Source organism: Camelus ferus, chromosome 5 (assembly GCF_009834535.1).
Source record: "Camelus ferus isolate YT-003-E chromosome 5, BCGSAC_Cfer_1.0, whole genome shotgun sequence".
NCBI lineage: Eukaryota > Metazoa > Chordata > Mammalia > Artiodactyla > Camelidae > Camelus > Camelus ferus.
The window spans coordinates 30,572,838-30,596,654 of record NC_045700.1 but is presented as its reverse complement, the minus strand read 5'-3'; the positions used below and the strand labels follow the sequence as shown (position 1 = coordinate 30,596,654).

Sequence of the window (23,817 nt, the reverse complement as noted above, 5' to 3'; positions counted from 1 at the left end):
TCACAAATAAACGTACAAGAAGGGAACACAGGCCCTGTCTTAATATTTAGAAAGGATGTCAGATATTCTCCTAGGTTTTGACAATATTTTCAAAAAGAAAACATTTTCCAGTTAAGAGACTTTTCACCTCGATTTTACTGATAGTCTGCTGACATTTCTGGGTGAATCAAATCTTAAGAGAGAATGGGTTGCTGCAATGAATACCCCTGTTTTCATTAAGTGAGACTTTGGTTGTCTGAAGGGTAATATTTTTTTCCTCACTTGAAGTTTTAAGCCTCTAAGTGCCACGCTACACTTTTATTTAACATAAAATCATTCTAGAATGGATTACATGTTTTTTCCACATACTCCAATAGAAGGTACTGAACATACTTTGAAAAAAAATTGTTTTAATGTCTCAGAGTTATTTTGTGCATTTTGAGGGCAAGCCACAGATGCAGGTGGCAGATTAAATATATGCATTTATATAGAACACATTTTAGGTGCCCAGTTTAGGTGCCCAGTTTCGCCTCCTTCCAGCATTGTTTCAGTGGGGGAAATGCCTTGTGACTTCCTTTCCTGGGCTTCTTCCTCCAGGTGCGTTCTTGACCCTCTAACCCCATTGCCTGTGTCGTCGGCTCATTATAACTGTCAGTTTTGCTCTGGAACTTCAGTCTCCCCCTTCCCCCTGAGAACTTCTCCTTTGGCTGCAGTTGTACTTAAGCAGACTCAATTCTGAAATAAAAGCAAGAGTCAAAAGTACACCTTCCTGCAGCTTCCCCAAGCCCCCACTGAATCTCTCTCCTTTCTTCACAGTCTTGGAAGAGCAGTCTTCTATTCGTGGCCTTTATTTCCTCATGTCCAACTTACTTCTCAGACAGGAGCATTTGGCTTCTTGCCTCCATCACCCTGTACTGAAATGCTCTCTGAAAAGTCATCATGAATTCACTGCCAATTTCTAAGCCTTCATAGAATGCTTCTTATTCCCTTTGGAGCATTTCGTCTTCCTGGACACTGTCCTCACCCCTGACTTGGGAGGCATTCCTCTGTCTTGACTGGATTGCATCTGCATGTTCTCTTTCCTTAGCTGGCTCTTCTGTAACTACTTGACTGTTAACGGTTAGAGCTCTCCAGAGTTCTGACCTGATCACATTTTCATCCTTCATTTCTTTGGACGAACTTATCCATTTATATGCTGAATACTCCCAAATAATTTTACTTTCCCCAGACTGTTTTTGAGAGGCCAAAGACAAAATGGTCTGTTGATTCCACCACCCAAGTACGCATAGTTCAGTGCTCACTTCAAAATGCCTTCTAAACAAGACCATTCCCCTCTTTGAAAAGATTCTTGTTCAAAAAGAAAAGAAAAGAAAAGGTTCTTGTTCAATAGGTGGCAATGTATGATGTTGAAATTTTCTCAGTATATGGTAGACATCCCTGGGTGTAGCTAGGATGCTTCATTCACCAGAGTTCACCTTTTTCCCTTGCTTCTTTTTTCGTGTCACGTCCAAATATTTTTTTAAAGTTTAACTGATATGCTTATTTTCCTTTACTTATTTCTAGATGGAGATTGGAATCCCATTTGCATAATGACTTCTTTAATAGCTGTTTCATAATTGCTACTTGGTTAGACCTGTTGTACAAGCCTCTGTTTTCTGTAGTACAGTGTGAGTATTGCAGCTTAACCTTTTCTTCACAGTTCTATATAAAAGAAGGCACTCTGTTTTCTCCTTGCTGTTGGAACTGAAAGGAACATCCACCAGAGGCAACCAGAATACGTGTGATGTTGGAAGGTTGCAGTCACAAGGACCGTTTCTGGGGCCATTTGTAGCTTCTACTTCTATTAACTTGTTGAAGAAGTAGGAAGCTAGTGTGTCCTGACCAAATCTTACCTGGGAGCCCCAAATAGGAGATCCCCTAGGACGGTAAGGAGAATGCCACCTACCATCTTCATCCCCCCAGAACCCAAGTGGACATAGAAATTCCTGACTTTCTCTGTCAGGTAAAGTGTCATGGCCCTGGCATCTCACGTGGGAACCTCTCGGTCGGAGGAGGCTCTTCTTTTCTCAGACATGTAAGGCTCATGATAAACAGGGCCAGGACCTCTAAGCTCTAGACACTTTGTCTGGGGTTGGACATGAGTCAGCACAATAGGCTCCAGGATTAAAAACCTTGAGTTGGAAACAATAGAAGCATAGTGAATTTTTTTCTGAGTTTTTAAGGGCTTCATACACCTCTTTGCCCTCTCAGCTCCCATCCTGACTGCCTCTCAGTCTGGAGATCCCTCTTGCTCTGTTGACCAGTCACATGTACTGCTGCCTTGGCCTGTATTTCTGTGGCAGGGTCCTCCTGCCTGTCTAACCGCAGCTGCGGGAGCTGTGTGGCATGCCGGAATCGTGAGAGAAAAGAGGAGAAAACTAACACTATTGAACACTATCACCACTATTCTTGGTCCTTTGCACAGGTACATATGCCGGTGCACACAGATATGTATTTGGTGGTCATCTGACTACATGCAGTCTGCTTGTCATTTTGACTTCTTTTAAGTGTTATTCCTGATATTCTTTTGCTAGGGAGATACCATCTTCTGTGTTATCAGAAGAACTTTTAATTAATTTGTCTAGTCATCCATTTATCCCTCCAGTTACCCACCTACTCATTTACCTATCCATCCATTCACCCATTAAACACAGACTGAGGGGCTGTGTTGCACCATTACCATTAAATACAGGAAACTCAAAATCTGAGAATAAGAATTTCTTTCCATTTTACCATCTCTTTTGTCTTATACACATATACATCTAACTTTTTGAATCAATTCTAATTGACCATCAGGAGTAAAAGTGGGATTGAAAAGAAGCTTGTATGTAAAGGTATTCCCAAGGCAAAGAGGTAACCAGAAATGACCTGAAATAACTTCATCACCCAGTTTTACTGAAGGAAAAGGAGTCTGGCTGAAAAATTACCATCTGGGTAAGTGTTCTGAAAAGCCTGCATTCTAGTGAGAAATACTCCGAGGGCAAGCACTTTGTTCAGTATAAAATTCTGTCATTTTGTTGTTGTCAGTGCAACATACATTTTTCTGGCAGCAGAAGACAAAACACATTATGGTGTGTGTATTCTCCTCCCCAAAACCTGGGTCCTAACCACTAATTCCCCGTTTCCCCCTTGACTTCACCCACTTCCACCAGTAAATTGCCTTCACCTCTTGAGCCTGAGAGAGAATGGTCACACACGGGCTTTTAAGTACCCACGTATTAATAGTTTCAACTGTTTGAAATGGAAAGTCTCCACAAATATTTGACATCATTGTCATTTGAAAATAGTGGACAAAATATAATAAATCATTCACTCCTCCTCCTTTTTGTTTTTGGTGGCCCAACATCAGGAATCTTATTTATTTATGTATTTTCGTGCCTCAGGATTATTTGTACAAACAGCACAGGAGGACATTAGCCCCATGCAGACAGCAGCCCAGGGGTCACACCAGTCCTTCTATCCTCACATCAATAGATGAAGGCCTCTACTCTGGAGCCTTTGTTGGGGCCTGGGCGCCTTTGGGAGCCGGAGCCAGAGCTGCAGCTGCAGCTGCGGCCTTGGTTGAGCCTTGTCCTTGTCCTTTGGCTGGCAGAGCCTGAGACCCTTGGCGACGCGGACATGAGCACGTTTCCTGAGCTTGGGGCGAGCGATTTAGGCAAGTCGACTGAACTCGTGGCTGCTGCCCTCTGGGATCTTGGGCTTGACCTCCTTGGGCTTTCCGAGAGCACTGGCAGCCTCGGCACGTGCACTCGTGGCCTTGGTGCTGTTGGCCTGCATCTTCTTCAGGCCCTTCTTGTTGTGCTTCTTGGCAAAGTGCGTGTTCCTCAGGAACTTGGGGTCCACCCCCTTCAGAGATTTGTATCGTTGCGATCGGGGTTTTTTGATGCCGTTTCTGTGCCATTTTCGGGACTGGTTGTGTATGGTGTGGTTCTTCAACTTGGCCGTGTCTGCACCGGAGCTGGGAGATCCATAATCACCCGGGACTGGAAGAGAAAGAGGAATCTTATTTTTCACCTTGTCCTTCCTCCAGATGCATGGGGAGCTCAGGGTCTCAGCGCTGATGCTCCCAGGCCACAGTGCTTTGCTGAATGTCTGTATTTTTAAATTCTCCTTTCTCCTCCCTTCTTCCTCACTTTCTATCAGCCTTCATCTGTTGCTGTCAATATTTCTGCCTTCTTTCCTCTTTTATTTTTGCTTCTACTCTTCTGTGATCTTGAAAACTGGATAACTGTATTCCTTAGAGTTGTGTGCAAAATTAGGAGAATAGACTCTGATCAAAGATCTGAGGAGAGTTCTAAAGAATAAACTATAAGAGTTTTATTGTTTTAAGGCTTTTATTTTCTGCTTTTCTGTCCTCAGAGCTTTTTGTAAAGGCTACTCTCTGTTTCTCAGCTTTCCTCTGCATAGGGGAAGTTGCTTCATCTGTCTGCAACTGTTCATCAGCTGAATTTGGATAGGTCAGTATATTTCAAAGTATGGCGTGCAGAATAGCTGCTTCAGAATCCCTCGGGATGCTGGGAAGATGCAAGTGCATGGATGTCACTCCCAACATGTTGAATTGGAATTTCTGGGTGGACGGCCTAAGAATATGCATTTTTCACTAAGCAGCCCCAGCTGCTTGTATGCCCTAGAGCTTGAGGACTGTTGGGGTGGGTGCTACACCTGTGTTCTTAATCTAAGCTAAATTTGTCTTATATTAGTAGCTGCAAATTTCTGCTCAAGGAGGCAGAAAAGCCTAGTGGTTAAAAGTGCAGACTCTGGAGTCAGACTTACTGGGTTCAAATCCAGGTTCTGCCTTTAACTACTGTATGATATTGGGCAACTTGTGTAAACTCATCTCCCTGTCTATAAAATGGAGATGATAATAGTACCTACCTCATAAGGTTGTTACATTAATACAGAAACAATTAAAAACAGTAAGCATGCAATAAATTCTGGCTATTATTGCAATCATTTAAACAAACTTTTAACAGAGGTACTGGGGATTGAACTCAGGAACTTGTGCATGCTAAGCATGCATTCTACCATTGAGCAACCCACCCCCACCACGCAATCATATTTTTGTGTAGTGGCTCTTGTGTTTTACCCAAAGCACTGTGATTGCTGCAATATGATAAAAATATCTTCCCCGTCCACCCTTGTGCCTGAGCACACCTACACAGACATGCATGCCTGGTACCATGAATGACAGAGCATGACCTGGCTTCAGATGGCACCACTGTAGGTCCTGGTCATGCCTACAGTTACTTCTACCTCTTTGAAAGCAAAAGATCTAAGTTTGAAGCAGTATCACTGTCAAGAGCCTTAATTTTTTTTAATATAGATGTTTAAGCCTTCAATTCGAAGACTCATCAGTGTTTCAAACTGGAGTCGTGGCTTTGTTTCAAGTTGAGACAGTGAGCTGGGGTTCTTCCGTGTGTTTGATTTATGCAGCAATTATGATGGAATCCCATCCAGAACTCTACTGGTTTCTATGGCAACCTGAATTCAAAATAAGCTCTTAGAAGCCTCTTTGGAGTAGGAAAAGCAAGTTTCATTCCGCCTCTATTATGGAATATATAGTTTATGCAAAGCATTTTCTAAATGGAACTTTTGTCTTTTTACTTATCTTGCCATTAATAATTTTAATGTTGTTGTAGTACTACATTCCTACATTTTTTCCTGTATCTCTGAATGAGAATCTCAAGCCTCCTGAAGTGCTCATTTTGCTATGAATAGCTAATGTTTCACTTTGTTGCTCATAACAGATGCACTATATATTTTTGACTTTTCTGACTAATACTGTAGTAATTAGTTAAAGAGGCAGAGAAACTGCTGCAGAATTCCCAGGTTAGCAAGTCAACCTATTTCTAGTGGCAGCTTTAAGGAAAAGCATTTGAGTAAGTGCCTAATTTTTGGAAAAGACTCATTTTAGCACATATCTGTCTGAAAAAATTCCAAATTTGGAGCTTGTGGTCACGAAGACCAAATCTTTTGCAGATACTGACTAACTGATTTGGTGATGGCAAGTTTAGTGGTGAGGATAGGCTAGGCTTTCTATGGTAACAAACACCCCAAAGTCTCAGTGTCTCATGACAACAAAAGTCCATTCCTCAGTTGTGCTTCCTGCCCATTGCAGGTTTGCTATAGCTCCTCTCCCCACCACTTTCGTCTGGGGACCTGGGTTGACAGGACGGGTCTTATCTGGAACATTCCTGGTCCTGTGGTAGAGCCAGCAGAGATTGTGGTGAAGCGATTACTGACATTAAAACTTCTATACAGAAGTGACACACATTTCTGCTCCCAATGCATCGTTCATAGCAAATCTCATTTCTGGGCTTGAATCCACAGGTTGGTGGGTATAATCCCTCTGCAAAGCACTTAACAGGATCCTCCTTGTGGTAATAAGGTCTACCACAGCAAGGACAGCAGAGTTTGGAGATGACAGATTTTTGGGGGTGGGGGAGGATGTTGGTGGTGGGGAGTAATGGTAAAGTTACAGAATTTTTGAGCTTGGTGAAATGGTCCATGAAGGTTTATGACTAACTAAAATCCCTGTAGCCATCGGCACATCTAGCCTTCTATTCTCTCTAGAATTAGGAGACTTGGTCTTATGGTTTTGACAAATGAGCTCTTTGTACAGGATAGCAGAGCATCCAGCCTTGGGTTAAAGTGCTTTCTCTTCCATTTGTTTTTGTCCTTTTGATTAATGTTACTTTGGGTAATTAAATTAAATTAAACATTTTAATTTCTGATAGTGGAACCCAGTGACTACATAGGTAGCAGGGGCCTGTCCCAGGCCCAGCAGAGGGAGGCTGAACTGGTGTCAGGTTCAGGGCCAACCAGCTGCTGGCCATCTTTCCCCAGGGCTGCAGAGGTGCCCTTGTGATTATGCAAGGTCCCAGAGGTACCAGCCTATTCCGCAGCAGGAAATTGAAGACAAAAATGTGACTTCCCACACATCTGCAGCTGATTGTCATTTTGACGTTCTGCCTATTCTCTGCCTCCTCTTTTTAAATAAACTTTTTGTATTGGAGGAGTTTTAGATTTACAGAAAAATTGTGAAGGTAGTGCAGAGAGTTCCCACCTTCCTCTGTTATTAGCATCTTGCATTAGTAGGGTACATTTGTCACAATTAATGAGCCAGTGTTCATACATGGTTATAAACAAAAGTCCATACTTTGTCCAGATTTTTTAGTGTTTCGAATGCCATTTCTCTGTCCCTGGGTCCCATCCAGGACACCACATGCCATTTAGTTACATCTCCTTAGGCGCCTCTTGGCTGTGGCAGTTTTCTGTGCCCTATTTTTTCAACCTGCTTTGAGCTGCTTTTCAAGAGATGCTTTTTCACATTTTTGATAAATGCCTGATATGGTGGGTGTTAACAGGGCTGTTAATTTTCCTTATTAAGCCTTCATTCAGCAAACACTATAGAGCACCTACAACATGAGGTAATGGGACCTATTGACAGAAGGCAGGTAGGTTGCCTTTCCACATCCTGGTGTCACTCAACCTGTAATGTGCTTGCAGACACCCTGGAGAGCTTGTTAAAAGGCAAATTCTGGTTCACTAGTTCCAGGGCAGGGCCTGAGAGTCTGCGTTTTTAACAAGCTCTCAGATGTGCCCACACTTTGGGATTGAGACCCCAAACTTGTAAGAGCTCTGTATTAGGTGCCAGTGGGAGCTGAAGGTCTAGGATGGAGGGTGAGGGAAAGATACATAAATTGTCCATGATTATTTCTGTCATCAAGGAGTTTATGAGTCTATTAGAAAGAAAAAATACTGAACAGAAAGGGGTAAAAAGTAAAGTGCAAAATGGAGATGAAGACAGTAGAAGGCAGACACTTCACACTGTTAAGATGGCTTTTTTTTTTTTATTTTAAAGCAGAAAATAACAAGTACTGGAGATGATGTGGAGAAATTGGAAGGTTTGCACATTGCTGGGGGGAATGGACAGTGATGCATCTTCTGTGGAAAATGATAGAGTGGGTCTTCCAGAAATTAAACATAGAATTATCATATGATCCAGCAACTCCACTTCTGGGCATATACCCAAAAGAACTGAAAGCAAGGACTTGAACAGATATTTACACACCCAAATTCATTGCAGCATTATTCACAATTCACATCCACATTATTTGCAAAAGTTGGAAGCAACTCAAGTGTTCATCAATGGATGAATGGATAAACAAAATGTGCTCTTTACCTAAAATGGAATACTATTCAGCCTTATACATTCTGACACATGCTACAACCTAGAGAACATTAGGCTAAGTGAAATAAGCCAATCACAAATGGATGAATATTGTATGATTCTATTCACATGAGGTACCTGGAGTAGTCAAATTCAGAGACAAAGTAAGAGGGTGGTGGCCAAGGCCTGCGGGGAGGAGGGGATAGGGAGCTAGTGTTGAATGGGGGGGGATAGAGTCTCCGTTTTGGAAGGTGAATTTCTGGAGATGGATGGTGGTCATGATTGCACAACAGTGTGAATGTAATTAATGCCATTGAACCATACACTTAAAAATGGTTAAAATAATAAATCTTCCGACTATTTTACTATAATTTAAAACTGGTTAAAAATACACATGCTCAAAAATTACAATAGGTGTTAGAGTTGTCAGGTGAGACGGATAAGATGGTAATAGTAAAGCCTCGTTTATGGACCACGCGTGACATGTCAGGCACAAAGTGCTTATGAACTCACTTAGCCTCCAACCACTGCCCTGTGGAGCTTACTAGCCCTGTTAATTGATGACAAAGCCAAGAAAGGGGAAAGATTACGCAGGCTGTAACAGTCAGGGGGAAGCAGCCAAGGTGTCAGTGGAATTTAAGGGTGGTCGTGGAGAAGGGATGGAATTTCAGTGGAAAGACATTGAGAGGTGTTCTAGACAGAAAGCAGGAACTGGCAAAGGAAAGATACAGAGACTGGAAGGGAACAGCTGGTCAGCTGGCATGATTGTGCCCAGCATGCAGGGTTAATGTGAATAAAGCATGACCAAAAGGGCAGACCATGAAAAACCTTCAGTTCCAGAATAAGAGATATGGACTTTATATTTTAGCATCTAAACAAGAAGTATCAAACTCAAGTGTTTTCAGAGTCAGCAGGCAACATGAATGGGAGAAATGGAGATGTGGCTTAGTGCAGAGCGACAGGGAGTGGTGTGGACTGTGACAAAGTGAATAGAGCACATCCTACCTAAGACATTCCAATCTCGTACATAAACCCGGAGCAGTGTGGGCCGCTTTTGGGTTTTCAGGCAGGCATTAGATAATACTGGACTTCTCAAGGTGAGGTCCCCGCATCCCTGAAGGTACACAGAGTGATGTCGAAGGCGTGTCAGACCACATGATACATGAGGCAGATCTTCTCGGCTGTGTCAACAGTACTAGAAGACTGTGGGTAAATGTTAATGCAGTTTCACTAAGTGCTTAAAAGTAGTATTTTTATGTTATGACAGAGACAAATGGAGTAGAATGCTAATGAAGCTAACCAATTATGAGCACCAATTATTACCTTACAAAATTTTAAAATACGTTCTATCAATTAAAGTAATGCAAAGCTAATACTAATTGAACACTCACTATGTGTCAGGCATTATTCTTTTTCTTTTCTTTTTTCTTTTTGGTGTTATTCTGAGCACATTGCATATATTCTCTCCTCCAGCCCTCCTCACAGCCCAGTGCTTATTACCAATATTACCCCTATTTACAGATGAGGAGATGGAGGTGTGGAGAGGGGAAGTCACATACCCCAGGTGATTGTGGCAGAAATGGAGGATGTGATGGTTGCCTCTGCTGCATTTATAATTAACTCTTGAGTTTCCTGAAAGCCACATGTCATTTCTTTTTTCATGGCACCATAACCCAAGAGTAATTTAAATAGGGGCCACTAGATGTCGGTCGTCCGTGCTCCCTAAAAAAGAGCTGGGAACCCCGTGAGTCCACCTCAAAGAAAAAAATAAACCACACTCACTGGTATTTATGTCTTCCTGTTGGAGAGTGATGACACGACCTGGTGGCCACAGCACCCCTGTATCCCTCCTTCCCGCCCTTGGTCCAGCCCGCTAGTGGGGTGGTGTCAGACCCACCCACTCTGCTTTGTAATGATAGGAAACAGGTTACTGTCATTTCGTAAGTGGGTTTCCTCCTGCATTGACTGCTGGCTCCACCGATGGCAGAGGGGCAGGATTGGCTGGGGTCGGGGGTTGGTGATTGTTGTTGGTGTGTGTGTGTTTGAGAGAGAGAGAGACAGGCAGACGGAGAGACAGTGGCAGTCTGAACTTTGTTTTTTCCAGTTTTGAATAACCTGGTATATGTTCTTGCAAATTGCACTGGTGCCTTAAACCACAATCTCTTCCAGCATGGTGCTTGCCCAGGGTAGACGTGCGACTAACATCTACTGTGATATCGCCCAGATGGGCAGGAGTGGGGCTTATGCTCAGGGCACCAGTGAATGAGAGGAGGATCTGGAAGGGGCATGGGGAGGGTCCGGGGCCTCTCAGGGGCAGTGGGTGATGGAGGACATGCGGGAATGTACCAGGGGCTCATTGGGAGGGAAGTAAAGGGACGAAGCAAGGGCACTGTGCTTCCTCACATGGTACCGACCACCACTGACTTAGGATATAGCAACGAACATACATGTTCTCCTACAAGTGCATACAAAGATGTGCCAAGAATGAGCAAATCAAAGGTATCTTTTTTTAAAAAAAATCCTTCCTTGATCCCAGCATCATCCTCCAACTAACTTTGAAACCTTCCTTCTCTACTGTAACCTTCTCAAGACTTCTGTATTTATATCTAAATACAGCCAATAGATTGGTGAATGACATTTTTATCCCAGTTCACTTGAGGCAGGAATATGAAGAGATGCTTCTCTTAAAACATGGCGATCATACAGAAGTGGAGCAGAGAAGGGGGAAGAACCGCTGGGAAAAAAATGTAAAGTTTTTTACTGAAACGTGTCTCCTTTCTTTTGGGTCAAAATATAATAGACACATCAGGCACTGTTTTGAAAAATGGGGCTAAATTATGAGAACAGCTGCAGAGCTCTTTTTTAAAAATCCAGGTAATAAAGCAAACTAGTCCAGCTGAATGTCTTTAAATTATAGGAGGAAAATCTCGGTGTCGGGCAGAACTTCATATTTCACGTGGGCCCTGGAGATGGAAATTCATTTGCCAGAAGTGGAAAGCATGCTTTGTGTTATGTTCATTGATGGGATGTGTTTTAAAAACGTGGAACATAGTAACTGGCACTCTCAAGAAACTTCCCACTTTTATGAATTCAAATGGAGACTTTTCTGCTAAACACGTAAAATACAAATGCTGATTTATTTCAAAGAGGAATACTGTCGTCGTCATTAACCTTCCCTTTTTACTGTGTGTAACTGCAAACGTTTCCTCCATTTGAGTCCTGAGTCATCACCAGCTCCACATAGAACGGCAGCAACCTCGTTCTGAGGCTGCTGTATTTATTTGGTAAGAAGAATAATGGCCCTACCACACACTGGAAGCCCCCTTTATTGTGTGATTACATTTAATCCTTCTGTCAGCCCAGTGTGGTGTAAGGTGGACATTGTTAATTATATTTGATAGATGACAGATACACCAAGGCTCAGAGAGGTTAATTAACTTGCCCAAGGCCACAACTAATTACTGTATCTGTTGATCGCGAAGAGTTCTTATTAAAATGAATAGATCCCGTTAATAAACATTTTGCTTTGGGGAAGCATCTGCAAAATCTTCCACTGCAGATGTGTATTTAGACCATAGTCACTGTGTCACCTTGGTAGTATTTGCTGTATAAATGTGCAGAGAAAAAGCCGAGCAAATGCAGCTTTGATTTCTACTAGCTCCGCCTTATTTGGTATTTAAAAAATTATCTTCCTAAAAAAAATCATAGTCCTAATTTGTTGAATTAAGAAGTGCCATCATGTTTGTTTCTTTGTTTAAGCAAAGAGGAGGGGCAGGGAGGGAGAAACCAAAAAACTCTTCACTTTAAAAATACTACTGCATTGCAAGTCAACCACTTGTGAGACTTTGAAACAGTTTTGTTGAAAGAGATTCTTGGTACTTGTAGGTAGTGAAGATGCAGGCACATCTGTAACCATGTCGGAAGCACATAAAGGAAGGTGGCGGCAGCCCTCCTGCAGTGGTGCGTGGTCTGTGAAGGCTTTGCTGTGCCGTGGACCACTCCCCGGAGATCTGGTCATCGTCTGCATCTTTAGGTCTCTGCCAGGCAGGATGGCAGAAGCCGATTTTCAAAAACCACCTGTCACACATCTCCCTGATATCTTTTGCATTGTCTTCCGCCTGATTTGAAGAGCTGCCACTGACCCTTCATGTCGACTTACCTTCTACTCGAAAACCCGGTGGAACCACATTCTCCACACTCCTCTGAAATCTTGGCCTGATGTAAACTTCATCCTCCAAACGCGTTTACACCAGAAGGGCTCTTTCTTTTTTTCTTTTTTTTGCTGAGCAGACACTGTCTTACCTGATGGTGGTTTCATTCAGGAACGTACATCTTGCATCTTCGTGACTTATGTAAACTTCCGGAGGGCAGGACTTGCTGCAACGTGGATGGACTTGGAGGGCATTGTGCTTGGTGAAATAAATCAGATAGAGAAAGATAAATAGTGTATCATATTGCTTATATGTGGAATCCAAAAAATACAGCAAACTAGTGAATATAACCTAAAAGAAGCAGACTCACAGATATAGAGAAGCTAGTGGTGACCAATGGGGAGGGGGATGGGTAAAATCGGGTCTGGGGAGTCAGAGGTTCAAACTGTTGGGTGTAAGATAGGCTCAAGGATGTATTGTACAGCACAGGGAATATAGTCAGTATTTTGTAATAACTGTAAATGCAAAGTAACTTTTACAAATTGTATAAAAGTAAATTTTTTTTTTTTAAAAAAACAAAAACTTCAGGAGGGCAGGAAGTGGGTCTAGGCCCCGTTCTTGCTACCCATCCTTCCATCTCCCCTCGGCACTCAGCCAGGGGCCGGGCCCAGGGAGCTCAGAGGCAGAGGCTGTGGTGATCAAGGCTGTGGACTCTGGGCCTGATTTCCAGGATTTGAATCCTAACTGCTATTTACTGACTGTGACCTTTGGCAACTCAGCTTCTTTTTTTTTTTTAAAATTGAAGTATAGTTGATTTACAATGTTGTGTTAGTTTCAGGTGTACAGCATAGTGATTCAGTTACACATACATATGTTCTTTGTCAGGTTGTTTTTCATTACGGGTTATTACAAGATATTGAATGTAGCTCCCTGTGTTATATAGTAGGACCTTATAATTTATCTGTATTATGTACAGTAGTGTGTATCTGGAAATCTCAAACTCCTAATTTATCCCTCCCCTCAACTTTCCCCTTTGGTAACCATAATTTTTTTTTTACGTCTGTGAATCTCTTGGTTTTGTAAGTAAGTTTGTATCATTTTTAAGATTCCAGGTATAAGTGATATCATTTGGTATTTTTCTTTCTCTTCCTGGCTTACTTCACTTAGTATGACAGTCTCTAGGTCCATCTATGTTCCTGCAAATGGCATTATTTCATCCTTTTTTATGGCTGAGTAGTATTCCATTGTGTATATATACATATATTTTTATCCAGTCATCTGTTGATAGACATTTAGGTTGCTTCCATGAGCAACTCAGCCTCTTAATCTGTCAAGTGGAAATCATAATGGTCCCTACCTCATAGGGTTGTTATGAAGATTCAGTGAGATATGGTGTGCAAAGTACTTAAAACAGTACCTGGTGCACAGTCAATCCAGAAGCCTTAGCTACAGTAAGAATCTGCAGGTGAGAGACAGGAGAGAGTGGAAGAGCTGAATCAGGGCCCTGTGCACCTTCCCCACTCCCTGCCAGGCCACAGGCACCAATCCCCAGGCCCACTTAGGCCCCTGCATCTGCTGGAGGTGCATGTGGCCAGCAGTGGAGAGCGGAGCAGGGTGCTGTCGCAGAGCGAGAAGGCTCAGGTAGAGTGGACAGGAGCTGGTCCTGCGGGAGTGGCTGCGGGGAAGTGCATAGGGAGTTAAGGGTATCTTCCAGCTTGGACGACGAGGTCACCAGTGATGCTGTTAACTGAGAGAGGGCTCCAAGAGTGGAACAGGCTCTGGGGAGAGTAATGAGTTCAGCTATTGACGTGTGGAGTTTGCCATGTCTGGGATGCTTCCTTTTGGGGCCACCCAGTAGCAGCAGTAACAACAGATAACGTGTATGGAAGAATGTCTTGTTTCAGTCACTGTCCCAAGTCCTTCACTGGTACTAATCCACTTAGTCTCACAGCCACCCTGTGAAGGAGATACTCATTGTTATTCCCATTTTACAGATGAGAAAACTAGGTGCAGAGAAGTTAAGTCACACTGCTAATAAGGGATGGCAGATGTATTGAGAGCTCCCAGGTTTAGCCACCACTCTACACAGCGTCTGTATCTGTGGTTTCAGAGGGAAGCAGGTCCAGGCATGTGGACATGATGTAGCCATGGTAGTGATGATACTGCTCAAGGGGAGACTGCAGAGTCGGGTGGGTAATGGCTGAAAGAAACCCATTTGCTGGCATCATGAATATCATCGTGAAAGATACAGGTTCAATATAACTTATGACCAGGAGGAAAGGTCAAAGAAGAGGATAATATTTGCTGTGAACTGAATGTTTTTGTCCCCTGAAAATCTGTACTGAAGCCCTAACCCCCAATGTGAAGGCAATTGGAGGTGGAACCTTTGGCAGGTAATTAGGTCATGAGGATGGAGCCCTAATGATGGGATAAGTGCCTTTAGGAGAAGAGATGTGAGAGAGAAAGCTCCCCCCATCTCCCCACCATGTGGCGGCTGTGTGCAAGCCAGGAGGAGGGCATCACCAGAACCCGACCGTGCTGGACTGTTGATCTCGGACTCCCCGCTGCCAGAACTCTGAGAAATAAATGTTTGCTGTTTAAGCCACCAGTCTGTTATTTTGTTACAGCAACCCGAGTAGACTAAGACAATACTCTTCTTAAATCTCCAAGAAGAGGTTACAGGCTTGATGACACAGTGATCTGATACAACACCGAGTCACCCATTTCAGTCAGCAAGGTTTGTTTAAATTACTTTTAAATTCCATAAATTAACGCTTTTTAGAGGTAAGTAGGTGGTAAGTGTTATTATTGAGGGCACCTAGGAAGAAATGAATATGGGAACAGAATTCTAGCTAGACAGTCCTGCCAAGCATTTTATTGAACAAAGCACCTACCGCAAAGAGGGTTTAGGTTGCAAAGTATTAGTTGTGTCCTGGAGTTGGGTTAGTAATTTTCAATTAACTTTTAGGGTGGTGTAGCCTGGTACCTAAACAAAATGAAGTGGTTGCTAATGATTTATTTTGTACTGTGCACACTGCCTTAATTGTACCAAGAGGTTAATGCTCACAGCTCTGGCTGTGCATCAGAATCACATTCACCAGAGGAGCTATAAGGAACTGCACACTTAGGCTCCACCCCTGCGAGTTTTGGTTCAGTAAATTAGGGAGGGAGTAGATGGGCAGACGAGTGCTTTTTTTTTTTTTTTTGACTAATGCATTTTTAAAATAGGTGTACTTTTGTCAAGATGATGGAATAATACAGAATTTGTTTTCTTTTTACCCACAATCTCATTGAAATCATTTCCCCCTAAAATTTAAAAGAAAAAAAAACCATAACAGAGCTGGCAAACAGGAAAGGGTAAAATCACCTGATTAGAAAATTTGAGGCTTTTCGAGAAGATACCAGCAGATGAGATTGGATTTTAAAAGATAACGGAGTAGAAAACTCAGAAGCATCTGACATAACCAGCTGCTTGAGATGAGTGCTGTTTTTGGCCCTGCAGCTGGGAAGGGACGCCATGGCGCCATCTAGTGGAGGTTGGGAGTAGACCTCGGAGTGATTGATTATCAGGGTAATTAATTAAAAGACACCCTGTTTCCACCTGCTTCCTCAGGCTCAACAGCTGGTGGCAGCATGTGTCCCCAGGCTGGGGCTGTGACAACAGTTCTCTAAGTAAAATTTGGGCTCTGTCTTGGGGTGAGAGCATTGGCATTGAGGCGACAAAGAAGCAGAGGTGACTGGACTCTGGGAGGCGTGAGACCTCCCATGCTTGTCCCACTTGGTAGAGGGGCTGGTCACTTGCTTGCTGCCCTGCTCATGCACCAGTGTGAAGCCTGGCTGAGGGCCTGTCTGCCCACTTACAAGCCGATTCTCACAACTTGACTAGATGGCACTGGAATTCAGGGGAGAGGCCAGCTGTACAAATAGACCTTCTGGGGTGCATGCTGAATAAAACAACATTCTGGTCCAGATTTGGCATGAGTGGCCAGCTTTTAGCCATAGCCATGGTTGGTTCTCCTAGGCGGATTCCCCAGGGCCTATGGGCCTGTTTGCAGAGGGGAGATGAAACCGTGAGAGTAAGGATAAGAAGCACTGTTGATTTCTGTACAGCCCCCAGTCATTTTCACATCTGAGCCTTATAGTAACTCTGTGAGGCATTGGTACTTTTATTCCCATTTTACAAATAAGACAGCTGAGGGTTAGAGAAAACAAGAGACTTGTTAAAATTCATATGGATAATAGTGACAGCGTTAGGATACAAAACTAGGTTTGGGGATATCGGGTTATGTTCTCCTTCCACTTGTCACATAGGTTCCAATTTACTTAATTTCAGTGACTTGATTAACATTCATTTCTGGAATGGACTTGGGGATCTTCAGGTAGCATTTGTTATGTGTGCCAATGTAATAGTTGCAAAATATGGAGAAGTGTTCTCCTATGTTAGCCAATTGGCAGTAGTGAAAAGGACAGCTTAATATGTTAATAAGGCATTAGTTTATGGACTTCATTGTAGGTGGATGGAATGTGTATTAGTTTCTTGAAGCCACTGTAACAAATTACCACAGACTCGGTGACATAAACCAGCAGACTTATTTTCTCACAGTTCTGGAGGCCAGAAGTCCCACGTCAGCTGTCAGCAGGGTCACCTCCCTCTAAAAGCTCTAGGGGAGATTTCATTCCTTGCCTCTTCCAGCTTCTGGTGGCTGTTGGCATTCCTTGACTTCTTGATTTGTGACCAAATCACTCCCATCTCTGCCTCCATCTTCACATCACCTTCTCATCTGTGTCTCTGTGTCTTCCCTGGTCTGTCTCTTATAAGGACTCTGGTCATTGGATTTAGGGCCTGCCTCGATAATCCAGGGTGATCTCACATCCACATCCTTAACTTAATTGCATTTGCCAAGACCCTTGTTCCAAGTGAGGTCTCAATTGGAAGGCATAGAAATTTGGATGTGGACATATCTTTGAGGGGGACACTATTCAACCCACTACAGAGTGTAAATATTTTATTTTTTTCATAGTGAAATTAAAACATCCCTTGGCCCTTATACCGTGTGATGTATGTTGATACAGCCATCAGCACACCTCATCTCTAGGAACTAGATCCTTGTCCTTTTTCCTTAAACACCAACAGGTAACAGCTGCCAGTTTGGAAATCAGAGCTTTTCTTGAGCCTTTCCCATGCCTGTGTGTGATGACATTTCCTGTCACTTCATCACTCCCTCCTTTTCTTTAGCTTCCTGGGCAAGATATTTGGATTTTCAGTCTTGGAAACTGCTATTCAGAAGAGAGGCAATCAAACAAAAGAAAATAAGAAACTGTCCTGTGGTTTCTGTATTCTTTAGTAGTGGAGAGGAATGGCAGGTTTATTCAGCTTCTGGTTGGAAAGAAAGGTAAAATCCTTGGGAAGGGTGTGGTTACTGGGCTCTTTATTTCTGAGTTGCTCACATTCTTTAGTTTGCAGATGGAAAAAACTGAAAGCCAGAAGGATTATATAAGGTCACTTGGCAAGTTGTAGGCTGCCCTAGCGTCAACATTAGGAGCTTTGCAGTCCTCTACTCTAGTCCCCCAAATAGTATTATGTCTCGAGGAGTCCTTACTCCATTAACCTTGGGTTGTCTGGGCGGTAGATGAGGGTCTTGACACTCACAGTCAAACCGACACACAGGGGAAGTTAAGCCTTGAATTTGTTGTGTTTGAGCCCCATTCAACAAACAAGTGAAAAAACAAATGCTCTGTACTGTTCAGGCTCTCTGTACACTGGCTAGTGGTATGGCGTCTGCAGGCACATGGATTTTCAAAAATTCCATCCTAATAACTACCATTGGCAATGCCTTCCTTGAATCCGAATAAATTGTAGGGTGATTACGGCTGGAGTCACTGTTTGCATGGTCACCTGAGAAAAACAACGAAACAGAAGACAGCCTTTCTTCTCATCACAGAATTGCTCCAAACATTCATCTAAAAGTAGATTTTTCCTTTGCAGGCTTTGAAGTGCTTTGAACTTGTTTTCATGTTCAAATGATCCAGTAGAACGAAAGCTATTTGGGGAGCTGGAGTAAATGTTTAAGTAAACAGGGCCAAGGAAAACGTTGCTTCATCTTGGGAGCAACTGATAGTTCTAACAGGTACTGGTGGGCCGTGTTCCAACATGAGGCCTGAGTGCCAGGCAGGATTGCTGGGCTCTGCAGTCTTCTGAGTGACAAACAGACTTTAATGAAGCATCTCTGTTAGGGGTATTATACTTTGAATCACTATAAATTTAGTGCTTGTTTGTTTGTGTGTGTGTGCTAATGCTTATCGAATCTAAAGTACCTTTTTTTGTGTGTGTGGTAAACATGTGACTGAACAACCACAAGCCACAAATCTTACACTCAAAAAGTTCACATGTGAGGTTTCTTCATTTGACCTTTTACTGTTATGCCTGCGGTAGTTTTCAAGGTCCCTTTTGTCTCACGTCATCTAAAGGACAAGAACGCTCCCAGTGTGTATTTGAGGGCCTAGTCATGTAGGTAGTTTTGTTAGCATTTGTGCTTGCCAACCTTTTTGAGTTACTCAGCGGGCCAGTAATAATTTGGAATATGTCTTATTGAGTATAAACTTCTGGAAAACCTGAAAGTCAAGGTTTTTGCAAATTTATCTCATTCCTGCTTTGATCAGCACATGGACCTCAAGGCTAAGTGTGTTTTCTATCTTTGCTTGGGCACAGAAGTCTTTGCAAGAATTTGCAAGGCTAGTAAAAGTCAGAGGGCTTTAAAAGGGACCTGGCTTAAATGATGTACCCACTAATGAAGGCTGGGCATGCGGTATCGCTTGCTTCAAGAGGCCACGGGACATCCTATAGCAAAGAGACTCTTCCAGTTGTAGACAGTAAAATTTAAACCTCAGGATGAGGATGTTTGGCACATGAGACTCATTTTCTCTAAATACGTTTCTTCGGGTTTATCCATTTCAACTTTACAAGTGGTCCCTGGCCCATGCCCCTTTGCTCAGAGACGTATCATCTGGAACTAGCCTACTTTTCTAATTACTTACCTGGCAGCCCATGCAGTTTGTTTGCCCCCCATGGCCTGCAGATGTTTTGCTGCTGTGTTGTTTCACCCTTGCTTCCCCACTTCTGCCCTATGCTCCTTCTGGTCTGACTCAACTTTCATTGGTTCCTGTGAACATCATCTCTCCTGGGCCCCAGGCTCCTAGTTACTGTCTCTAAAAGTAGGTCTGGGCTTCCTGGGTCAAACAAAAATGGTATCTGTAAATTGCTTTTTCTCAAAGAGTGTTTCTAGATATAGTGAGTGATCAAAATTGTCTTTCCTAACAAGAGGAAAACTTACAGATAAAGCCTCAATAGTTAAAAAAAAAAATGCTAAGAAAACATGATTCAACGTCTCTGACCCTGAGCTGACCCAAGATGTTTTCTTGTCCTTTCTTCTCACACCTACCAAGAAAAGGTACCAGAGTTGAGAACCTTGTGAGAGCAGGCCTCAATTTCGGGCCTGTCAGTGGGTGTGAGGAAAACAATAATCACTGAATTTGGAAACCTATGAGGTGTCATTTTGACAGTACCGAGAACTGAGGTTTTCTGTTTGCATTGCTTGCAAAACTGTTTGCAATTTAGAAAGTGGAATCTTTCCAAAGCCTCTTTAGTGACATGGCTTGACCTTGATTTTGGAGGAGTGAAAGTCAGTTAAAGGGTGCAAAATGCTCAGCTTGCCTCGTGCTCATAATCACCTTTTTCTAGGGGTGACAGAATGAGACCCACTTGGAATAAGGGAAGAAATGCGCCCAAAAGTTGCATCCTTGATTGACACAGTAGCGAGGGTCTGATTGCAGCTTTCCTGGAAACTTAAATATACTCCCCAAGGTGCCGGCTTGCATTCACATCTGTCAGGAACTGTCATGTTGACACATGAAACAGCCATGCCGCTTACAGAAAAAGCTAGAACTTTGTGTTGGTAAGTGAAAACCCTCCAGAGTAGGGATCCACTTAGTGGTTCCTGCCAGTGATTATCACATGTCTTTCTCTTTGTAGTTTAAGCCATTGTTGCCCTTACATTTTATTCTTAATTACTTGAAAGATAAACTAATAATGCAGGAAGTAAATGCACACTGTTATTAATTAAGATCCCCAGGAAAGGGGACAAATGGAAAAATGCTTTTTAAAAATAGTTAAGTGTAGCTTGCCACACTGCATAGAGAATCTTATACCCTCAAAGTGCTCTCGCTGGCACTTTTGGGGCCCCAGGCCACATCTCGCCAGCCCGCCTTGGATTTCAGTTGCAGCGTAGTGGACAGTTACTGGTCTTGAAACTTGCTTGCTTGCTTTCTTTGCCTGCGTTCCCCCCCAACCCCCAACCCTCTGGAGTTTACTCAGTCCTTGCTGAAGCCTCTCCTCAAATGCAGGGGAGTTAATGCCGTCTCAGCCGGTGGGTCAGGAGAGTTAATGATCACATACCCTAACCTGTCATCCTTCAAAGGGGGCAATTCAAAGAACATTTCACTCTGTTGCTCAGAATTCCTCAGTGGAATTGAGCCCCAGTTACCCAAAAAGGCAAGTCAGTAATGCAGTCTTCACTGGCTTTTCCTTATTCCCTAATTCACTCTCCTGTCTCCCTCATTCCCACTTCCTGAGGTCACCTTTTAATGTCCTCTGTCTTAGGTTCTGCCTTGGGGGAATCCAAGTTAAAACAACTGCCATCATGGAATGATAAAGAAATCATTCAAAGCAGCTCTTTCAGCATCTCCTTTTAGCTTCCTGTAGCTAAAGATAGTATTTCCAGATTAAAGAAAAAAATGGAAAGATGAAGAAAAGGGTTATTTGTTTCTTGTGGTCAAGTCAAAAAGGATTGTCTGAAGCCCTGGTTTCAGATGGTTATGGCTTCAGAAAGTTGGAAGTACATTCTTCACACCCCATTTTCAATTATTGGCATGCCACTTGGCACATGTTCAGAGTTTGGCACCTAATGGCTACTTTCAACTCAGAACCACACAGGTAGAATTATAAGGTGAGACAAGGAAAAGTCATCTGGTCTACCTCCCAGCCTTCAAGGACAGGAGTTATACCCAGTTGTCTTGTAGCAACATGAAAAGATGTTCCACGGTGAGCTTGACAACTATGAAGACCACCTTCTGGGAAGATAGTTCCCTAGGTTGGGCTCCATCCAGTCTGGAATTTTGATCTTAAACATTATTGAGTAAAAGTCAACTTGGGTCTCCAAAATGGAACTTCTGTGCTCAGAGTCTTAGAGCTACTCTGGAGCGGAACCCTGAGTTAGTTGCAAGGTAATGGTAATTCACTCCATTGCTCAGGACAACATCCAAGCCCTCTTTCTAAAGAGATGCAGTAAATGTTACTTCGATGGGAGCATGTTCGAGATAATTTGAGTTTCATCATGAACAGGCTTCTTTCAGATATTTTCTGATGTAACTAAAAATCTAAAGATAAATAGGACTTAGATATGCAGTTTTGGGTAGAACTTTAGTATCATTTGCGTTCCATATACGATTCATTGCAAATGTACTGCCCCACACGATGCCATTCTCTATCGCTACACAGTTCACCAATTGGAAAATAATATTCTAAAATGACACTTTAAACAAGTATTAGCAAGATTGTAAATAGATTTTTTTTATTAAACTGATTTTTGAACATTCTCCTCACATATCTTGTTAACGTGTCTCTATACATGGTAATCTCTTTCTGATGTAGATGACTGACCACTTCCTTGTTCTCTTTGCTTGCTCAGTTGAAATTGTAGCTTCATTGGCATCAATGTCGTGACATTGATGTGTTAGGTGTAATCAGAGAGTGAAAGCGTGTTTCGTGGAAACTCCTTTACCAATGATGAGGTTAGTTCCAGAATTTGTAGAACTCTTTCATGTATTAAAAATATTGAGGAGCACCTTCTATGTAACAGGCACTGCAGTGGTTGTTAAGGAATCAACTGTGTAGCAAGGTCTAGACCCTGTCCCTCCTGGAGCTCCCATTCTCACCTGAGTGCGGAGGGCACATTGCGTTAAGTGCTATGATGTGGTGGCACCTGGGCCTGGGAGACCCTGTGACAGGGACACGCAACATTTGACCAGAGAGGGGTGTGCTTTTCGCAAGTCTTCCAAGTGAAGAGATGCGAAGGGTGACTTTTGAATGACTAATAGAGAAACTAAGGTAAAGGGAATGTGATAGCAAAACCTTTTTTGAGGAAGAGGGGCCAGTGTTCAGAAACACAGGCCAGTGAGTACAAGTACTGGAGGAACTACAATGTGGTATGGCTGGAGCATAGGGTCTGAGGAAGTCGTGTGAGGGAGAGGCTGGTCACATCAGGAAGTGGTTGTCCTTTATCCATAAAAGAATTTGAATTTTATCCCAAAGGAAGGAAGGTGCCTCTGATGTCGTTTAAGCAGAGAGTCATAAAACTTGAAGAATATTTTGGTATTAAGATGGAAAGATTTGTGGGACTTGAAAGACAGGCACAGGTGGAGGCAGAAAGAACAATAAGGAGGCCATTGCAATGATGCAGGGAAAAAGTGAGGAGAGCCTAGATACCTAGGGATTAAGAGAAGAGAAAAAGTTCAAAAGCAGTTGGGGGAACAATAACATAACATGGGATTCAGTGGAGAGAGGGGAGGGAAGCATCAAGGATGGTCCCTGCATTTCCAAATCGGACAGCTGGGTGGAAGTTCCATTCTGTTGTGTGGTACAGAGACTTGGCTTCCTAGGAGAGGAAGATGAGCTCATTGTTGGATATGTTGAGTCAAACATGTTTGGCCTGTGGTTTGTCTGAGTTGAGATATCCGGTAGGCAGTTGAATAGGTAGTTCTGGAACTCCAGGGCTGTTGTTCTTGAAAGTGAGGGTGACTTCGCATGTGTATGTGTTAAGGGTAACAACCAGCAGAGAGGTACGGGTTGAAGTTATAGTCAAGGGAGCAAATGGGATCAGGTTCATACAAAGGCCACAGAAACTGGGATTTTTGAACTCAGGTGAAGAAATCAACCTTAGGAGGAGCAGGGATACCTCTTCTACTGAAATGGAATGGAAGGAGGTCTAATTTGTGGGATGGAACAGGAAATTCAGGAGATGTTGATTTGTTTGCCTCCTGGGGAGCAGGGGCGTGAGAGAATCTGCTCATGGTAAGAGAAGAGGGATGAGGTAGGAGTTCCAGACTGATGAAGATTTGTGTGGAATGAAGAGAAAACTGATGATAGATACAGAAAGGGTGCTGGGCAGTTGTTATGGGCTGAATTCAGTGTCTACCCCACCCCCACCCCAAGTTCGTACGTTGAAGCCCTAATTCCCAATGTGACAGTATTTGGAGGTAAGGCCTTTGGGAGGTAATTAGATTTAGATGAGACCATGAGGGTGGAGCCTGCCACATGAGGACGCGGCAGGAGGGCAGCTGTATGTGAACCAGAAGGAGGGCTCCCACCAGACACCAGATCTGCTGGCACCCCGATCTTGGACGTCTCAACCTCCAGAACTA

At 43.1% G+C, this 23,817-nt stretch overlaps 1 protein-coding gene and 1 pseudogene across 3 annotated transcripts in view; one reads left to right on the top strand and one right to left on the bottom strand.

Moving 5' to 3' along the window:
• The window catches only part of CACNB4 (calcium voltage-gated channel auxiliary subunit beta 4), a 222,156-nt gene that overhangs the window by 59,524 nt on the left and 138,815 nt on the right, over positions 1 to 23,817 (top strand). The window lies entirely within an intron of this gene.
• The window catches only part of LOC116663621, a 544,445-nt pseudogene continuing 524,130 nt past the window's right edge, over positions 3,503 to 23,817 (bottom strand).